Raw genomic sequence first — 8,568 nt, 5'->3', positions numbered from 1 at the left:
TTTGACTTTTCTTCCTCCTTTATTACAGATGAGATCTTCTAGCTTTATTCCCAACATTGATGCTTGCACTGATATTAGTTTAGTTATCTCACAGTTAAAATTTGGTTAATATGTGATTTTTTAGATTTTTATTATGACTCAAAATTTAAACTCCATATTGAATTAAGGAGACGTTTGGATTCGAAAATGACTTGAGATGAGTTGAGATGGATTGTGAATAGTAATGAGATGAGTTGTGAATAGTAGTGAGATTTGTGAGTTAAAATTGCTGAATAGTAATGAATAGTAGTGAGATGAGTTGAGATGAGCTGAGATGTCCTACGAATCCAAACATCTCTTTCATTTCATTCTCTATAATAATAAAATATTATTATTTTTTAATACAATTTTTTTTTTTTATTTCTTTAATTATTTTATTTTCATTTTCATAATCTCCAACTCTCCATTACCCAAGGATGGAGCATTCATGCTAGGCCTGCATCTCGGTCTGGCCAAAGTTAGTTTGTGCCCGAATCGACCCGACCTGGAAGCAAGCAGAATGGAAATAAACTGATCCGAACTGGTTTATTTGGGTTGGGTTAAAAATGTCGGGTTAAACAAACCGCTTCAATTAGGGGTGAAAACCGAACCCTTTGGCGCGGTTTTTGGGCAAAACCGACGCTTAAATTTTGGGGGAGAAAACCGGCCGAAACCGGTCGATGGGGAGGAGAAATGCCAATGCAGGCCAATGCTTCATTTCTGTGGCGGTTCACGGTCGGTTCTCAGACCGAGCTTCGTCTGAGAGAGTAGAGACTAGAGAGAGAGAAAGAGTTGCAGAGAAGAGAGAGAGAGCGAGGATGAGAACTGAGACGCGAGGAAGAAGACGCGAGGAAGAAGACGGATTGATATCGAAACGATGCCGTTTGGTTGTCGTTCTACTTATTTGCTTTTTAATACATTATAAATAAAACGACGCCGTTTGATAATAAATCAAACGGCTTCATTTAAGTTATGTTTGAAACACAACTATAGGAGTAAACGACGCCGTTCCACTTAAACTTAAGTCGAACGGCGTCGTTTTAAGTACAAAGTATATAAAAAAAAATTAATTTCTTTAGTCGGCCGATTCAGCGGATTGAACCAGGTTTGAACCGACGCCAAACTGGCCGATATCGGTTTTCTCAATTGTGTACCGCACGCCGACCGGTTCTTCACTAGTTTCGGCCGGTTTCGAGCTCGGCCGGCCGGTCTGAGTCGGTTCCGGTCGGTTCTCCGGTTTGTTGTACAGCCCTAGCTTCAATCTCATAAAAACCAACCACATCTCACACTTCGCCTTCGACCCTTATCATTCGAAGCCTTTGTCTCCACAGCTTCAACTCATGGATGTGCTCCACAGCTTTGTTGCCTGGGTCCCTCATGGCCGAATTTGGCCCACCTCGTCTTCGTGTTTAGCTCCTCTGCACCATTGTCAAAAAATACATCTGAATATTTAGAAAATGGATGAAAATCTTTGGTGCTGGTAGCTTTTGTATCCAGGTACAGCTTTTGGGTTGTGAAATTGGAAGAAAGTTTTGACTTTTGGCCTTCGCACCTATTGTCTCTGCTGGGTTTCTGCCAATAAATCACATCAGGAGCGGCCATTGCTGGTGGTATTTGGAGCTTGGTACTCTCTCTATTTTGTATAGGTTTGTATTCAGGTACCATCGCTCCCATTCCTTTTTGATGAAGTCAATAAGAGTGCTTCCAGGTTTTGGGTTTTGGCCTAGGAACAAGGGGCTGGAACCGAATCCAGCAAAAATGTGTTTTCTTTTTCCTTCTCATATTATCCATTTCTATTTTGAGGAGAGAGAGCGATGGGCTTAGGAGAGAGAGAGTAGCTTGAGGAGAAAGAGAGAGATTGAGATGGAAATTAATTTTTATTTGGGTTGTTGAAAACTAATCACAGGATAGTAATAAGGTTTGGGAAAGGTGAAGAAAATAATCTTCGGTTCATTGACGATGGCGTCGTTCTGGAGAAGGTGCTTTGGGAGGAGTCTTGACTGCATTCAAAAGACGGGTGTTCGATTTTGACCGATATTAGGTGTAATAAACCCGGTATTGGGTTTGATCCGTTGAACCCGACTTTAGTCGGGCGGGCCCTTGTAGGGCCTTTCGGATTGATCGGGCCAAGCCCTTTTTGGCACAGGCCAAATTCATGCCGGTAGGAAAATATTATACCAGACCATTATCCAGGTACCAAGTGTGTGATACATGGTGTTTTAATTTTAAGTGTGTGATACAGGCTTGCAAACAAATGGTTTCCAATTCTGGTTTGCAATGAAACATTAGTACAACTATTTTCAAAAACCATTTTAAAAAATAGCATTGCTAGGTACAAGTAGTTTGGCGCACTAAACCACGTACCAATGCTGACATGACTTTTCTAATTGAAAGAAAAAATTTTGAGATAAGAAGAAAGTCTCTTGTCTCACGAAAATTATTTTTGTCTTCAATTTAGACCGTTTCATTAAATAAATGCCTTACATGTTAGCTGTGCGCGAACTCGCTTGCAAGAAGAATTTTCCTTTCAAAAACTATTTTCACAAGACAACTATCTCTCATATACACAGGACTACTTGGAAAACAAAGGCAAATATCAATTCAGGGAACAACCAGATCACATTTAGTCTTGGAAAATAGAAGCAAACAAGAAGCTCCTTTAACATATACTTGTTGCCCACATTATCATAGCATGTGCAATCCCTAATCTAAAAACATACGCAATAATATGAAAATAGCATGTGCAATCTCTAATAAAAAAACATGCAGTAATCTAAAAATAACATCCCAATGTGAACATCGACATATGAATACACTGTGCACAATATAATGGAGATTTCAAGCTTGTCAATAATTCATGAGGGCATGATAATGCTCAGGGCTGGTGCAGCAAAATTGAGATAAACAAACAGCATCCCAAATCTTACTAACTGTGTTTACCCAAATTTCACAAATTCAGAAGGGACCGCAAGGCTACAAAAACTGCCTAAACGAGTACCAAAAACTTCAAGTACCAGAAACTCCCAAATACCAGAAACTTCAAAAACCAGAAATATCAAAATAACTCAAAGTAACATGCACTTAAAGCCCAAATCAAAGTAAAGCAACACCAACCAATGAAAATGGCTCAAACAATAACCATCCCACTATCATTTTGATTCCATAATGAAGCAAGACCAGCCAAATCAAATAAAAGTAGAGCTTTACCAACGAAAATAGCTCAGAAAAGAACCATTCCACTATCATTTTGATTACACAGTGAAGCAACACCAATGAAAATAGCTCAAACAAAAATAGATCCACTATCTTTTTTATTTGTAATGAGCCCTTGTAACCTGTCTGTTTCGAGGTAGTCGACCTTTAGAAATGAAGACCTAGAGAAGGAAAGAGAGGAGAATTTGAGATGAAAAAGGGAGAGAATATGAGGAAAAGTTAACTGAATTTCAGAGTTGGTTCTACCCAGCTCTTACTTTTCTTTTTATAACAATGTATTAAATGCACCGTAACGTCTTTGAATACAAACATTCCTAACATATAACGACAATGTTTTAGTGAATCACTTACTAACTCAGACGACATCGTATTATTTTATTCATTTCCTCACTAATCCAGACTACTCTTAACGACAACATTTCACCCATATTCAACTAACAAACTAATATTACACATAACAAAATAACAAGCCATCTTCACTCCCCATTTATGCATCTACTTCCTTCACTGTTACCACCTTCTCCTTCCATTCCTTTTGCTTTCCATTTCCTTTATGCTCGTAACATACCCCTCTCCTTCAGAACACCTTGCCCACAAGGTGAGGAAACTTCTCTCTCAACTTCCAATATTATTCCTAGGTTGCATCTTCTGTGGAAGCCCCCTACCATTGAACGAGTACCTCCACCAGAGGTCTGTTGTTACTATTTCTGGTCCTTCTTTGTAAGATATGTTCAGGCTCGGGTGGTAATTCACCATGTGTGTCAATTGGAGGAAGTGTAGAAAGAGGTGAAATGTGTTGACCCAAATTTTTTCTTCGAACAAGAAATATGAAAAACTGGGTGAATTGTGGTCTGCTGAGGAAGATCCAACTTGTAAGCAACTGAGCCAATCATTTGGAATACCTGAAAAAGGGCCAAAAAATCTAGGAGACAATCTGAAATTTCACCTAATAGCCAAAGACTGCTGTCTATAAGGCTACAATCTCAAATACACCCAATCTCCAACTAAGAACTCCCTTTCAGTATGTGCTTTATCATATTGGGCCTTCATTTGGTCTTGAGCTTCAACTAAGTTCTGCTTGAGAATCAAGAGAATCTGATCTCTGGACTTCAATAAGTCCTCAATTGCTTGGTTAGTTGTAATGCCTGGAATGTAATGGTGGAGTTTTGTAGGACGCCTGCCATACACTGCCTCATAAGGTGTCAATTTAGTTGAAGCAAGAAAAGTAGTATTATACCACCATTCAGCAAGAGTCTGCCACTCAGCCCGCTATCTAGCTTATTACCAGAAAAAAATCCTTAAAAAATGTTCAACACACTTATTGACTGACAACTTCAGTTTGTCCATCGCTTTGAGGATGGTAAGCAAATGAATATGAAAGTGTGACCCCTGCAATCTAAGGAGTTCTCTTCAGAAGGAACTAGTAAATGTAGCACCTCTATCAGACACTATGGTCTGTGGCATGCCATGGGGTTTAAAGACATTGTCAAAGAACAATGAAGCTACCTTAATAGCTGTGAAAGGGAGTTTCAAAGGCATGTAATGAGAATATTTTGATAACCTATCAACCACTACCATAATACTGGAGTACTCTTTAGAATTAGGTAACCCTTCTATGAAATCCATAGACAAATAGGACCATATGTGTTGAGGAATAGGCAGAGGTTAAAGAAGACCAGCAGGATGAACATTTTCTACTTTATTCCTTTGATAAGTATCACAGTCTCGAATGTAATCTTAACTTCTGTCTTCAAACCAGGCCAATAAAAATCATGCCTAGCAAGTTAGAGAGACTTCTGAAAGCCTTAGCGTCTAGCACTAGGAGAAGCATGGATGAAGTCCAAAATCTTAGCCTTAAGCTCACGACTATTAGGAACATATATCCCACCTTTCTTAAACAAGAGACCATGTCTAAGAGAGAAGGCAATCCATCCTGCAATGACTTGAGTTGCTGTTGGGCCACATCATCAAACATATAAGCTTGCTTGATTTCCTCCAACCAAGTTGGAGTAGGAAAAGAAATAACAGCTAATGAGCCACATTCATAAGAAATTGCCACCCTGGATAATGCATCAACAACTCTATTATCCACTCCTTGCTTAAATTCAATGGAAAACCCATAACTAAACAACTTTGAGATCCATTTTTTTTAGCATTAGTTACCACCTTTTGTTCCAAAAGGTGCATTAAACTATGGTGATATGTTCTGACCGCAAATGTAGTTCCAAGTAAATAGGGCCGCCACTTTCTTACAGCCATAACCAAATCTAATAACTCATTTTCATATGGGGAAAGGAGTAAGTTCTTCCCCTTCAAGGCCTGACTTAAAAAAGCTATAAGTTATTGGTTTTGCATCAACATTGCACCCACACCCACTCTACAAGCATCACACTCAATGACAAATTTTTTTGAAAAGTTAGGAAAGGCTAATACTGGAGGGCTTGTTTCAGCCTTCTTCAACTGCTCAAATGCTTCTGTTGTTGTTGCAGACCAATGGAAAGCTTCTTTCTTCAACAAAGATGTTAAAGGGGCTGCTATTTGGCCATAACTCCTGATAAATTTTCTATAGTACCCAGCTAGCCCCAAACAACCCCTCAAAGACTTCACATTTTATGGAACAGGCCAAGTTAACATAGTTGACAACTTCTTAGGATCAGCCTTAACACCATTCTTAGAAATCAAATGGCCTAGGTATTCAATTTCAGTGCAAGCAAACCGACATTTTCAATGCTTAGCAAACAACTGGTTCTTCTCCAAAGTTTCTAACACAGTTGCTAAATGAGATAAATAAGACTGAGAATCTCTACTATAGACCAGAATATCATCAAAGAAAACAATGACAAAGTATCTCAAAAATGACCTAAACACATCATTCATGAGTGATGAAATGTGTATGGAGCATTAGTCAGTCCAAATAGCATAACAAGGAACTCCTAATGGCCTTCATGTGTTTTAAAAGCTATTTTATAAACATCTGCAACTTTCATTCTAGTTTGATGGTAGCCTGATTTGAGGTCGAGCTTGGAGAACAAAGTAGAACCAAACAACTCATCTAAAAGTTCATCCACAACTGGAATAGGGTACTTATATTTTATGGTGGCCTCATTTAGAACCCTGTAATCAATGCACATTCTCTACGACCCATCAGAATTTCTAACCAACAAAATTGGAGATAAAAAGGGGGACTGACTTGGCCTAATCACTTCAGACTGCAGCAACTCAATAACTATCCTTTCAATTTCTGTCTTTTGGAAGTATGGATACCTATAAGGTCGAAATTGACTGGCTTTGATTCTTCCTTAAGGAAAATTTGATGATCCTTAGATCTTTGTGGAGGCAGCCCTTTAGGCTCCTAAAAAACCTTGTTATACCTCTTTAAAAGTGCATGTACTTCCTTTGCCATAATAAGTTGAGGTAAAATGTTTTCAAAAGCTAACAATTGTAACGACACTCCTTTACTACCCACTTTATTAATGGTTGAAAGATCCTTATTATCCACCAAGTCAGGAGCACACATAAGACCCTGGAGACACATCTGCTTCACACCATAAGAAAAACTCATTTTTAATGCCACAAAATCTCAAAGCACAAGGCCCAAGGAAAGTAGCCATTGAATGCCCAACACTACATCACGTCCTCCCAATTCCAAGGCAAAGAAATCAACTTAAAATACAATGCCTTGTATTGTAACCCCAACCCCTGAAATTGTGCCCTTACTGGTTAACAATTCTCCATTGGCCACTCTCATATGAATAGGTTTTTCTGTTATTACAGACAAATTACAACGAGATAGAAGTGCGGTATCCACAAAGTTGTGGGTACTGCCGATGTCAATCAAAATGACCACTCTTAGGATTTGGTGCACCAATCATGGCTGGCAAGGAAATAGAGGCAATATCAGCTACAACCTCCTCCATAGTATCATCCAAATTAACCACATCCTCCACTTCTTCATTTTCTAGGCTACTAAAAAGCTCCTTACCTTCCATCAAGTACTGGTGTGCTGTCGCAGGCAATCAAAAATAAAACCTATATTTTTAAAAATACCTGTAGTAGTATAAGTAAGGATCCTTCCCACAAAGAGTATTTAGCCTAGTTTTATGTTATGTGAAAAAGGATTGGGGGGATTTGAGTATAACGAAAATAATTTTAAGAAGAAAAAATAATAAATAATTATTTGTTCTTCTTATATAAATATATATTAATTCATACTTTGAATATTCACCATTGAAATTATTTTCTATCTCTTCTTAGTCGTAGTTAATTAGAAAACAAGCGATCTAATTAACCTTAACCACTAAACAACCCAAGACAAGCGCTAAAGGTTTAATCTAGTACCAACCTTAAGAATTAGAGATATCGATGAAGCTAAACAACACAAGCACAAGTGGTTGCATTTAATTTCGTCGAGCGTTCTTCCTAAGATCTAATAATTTCTAACGCAGTAAATCATCAAATCTTAGTTGCTTCATAAATTAGAGGGATCAAACAATTAAGGATTTGATGTCTAATCTAGCAATAGATTGCAACGAGTAATAAACTAATAGGCCTCCTAGTAATTAAACGAGACAATCATGAAAATAGGCATAGAAAAACATTCGATACTCAAAGCATAAATTGAACACTAAAAACAAATCAGATCTCACAGTTTTATTAATTCCGAGGTTTCCATTTCCTTCGACCAATTATGAAAGTTTAGCTACACAAAACCATCATGAAAACTGGAAGGAGTTAGAGAAGAGGGGAGAGAGATGCCCTAGTATGATGATTCCCTCCTCTCTTTACACGTTTATGCCCCTTATTAGAATCCTACCAAATCTTCTAAAATATTCTAAACATTATCCTCAAATAACCATATCTAAATCTGACTTAATTAAGGAAAATATTAAAAATAAAATAGTCATAATATAACTAGGAAAGTGTTTTTCCAGTTGTAACTTTCATGCACCAAATCTCCAAAACATCTGCAATTAAATCACATATTTGAATAGCATGATAAGGCCGAACGTTCTGAAACGTCAGCAATGCAGGTGTGTCAACTTCAAGCCTGATTTCGACCTTTAGTAAGCCAGTATCTTTAAAACTTGAAAACATGAAAGTTGTAGATCTTTGTCTTGGTGTTCCATATCATCTTGAATCATCTCAATCGGAGCTCGGATAAGAGAGTTATGCCCAGATTACGAAGCTGTGTCGAAACTGTCCAAACCTCCCAATTAACTTGTTTTGCATTAAACGACTCCGTTTGCTTCCTAAATAAAAATATAAGAATAATGAGTACATTTAGGCACCAAATAAGTATAAAAGACTAAACATTAAGGGAGAAAAATATGACACTTT

The sequence above is a fragment of the Juglans regia genome, chromosome 7 (genome assembly GCF_001411555.2).
Source record: "Juglans regia cultivar Chandler chromosome 7, Walnut 2.0, whole genome shotgun sequence".
NCBI lineage: Eukaryota > Viridiplantae > Streptophyta > Magnoliopsida > Fagales > Juglandaceae > Juglans > Juglans regia.
The sequence above is the reverse complement of the archived record's forward strand: the minus strand, read 5'-3'. Positions refer to the sequence as shown.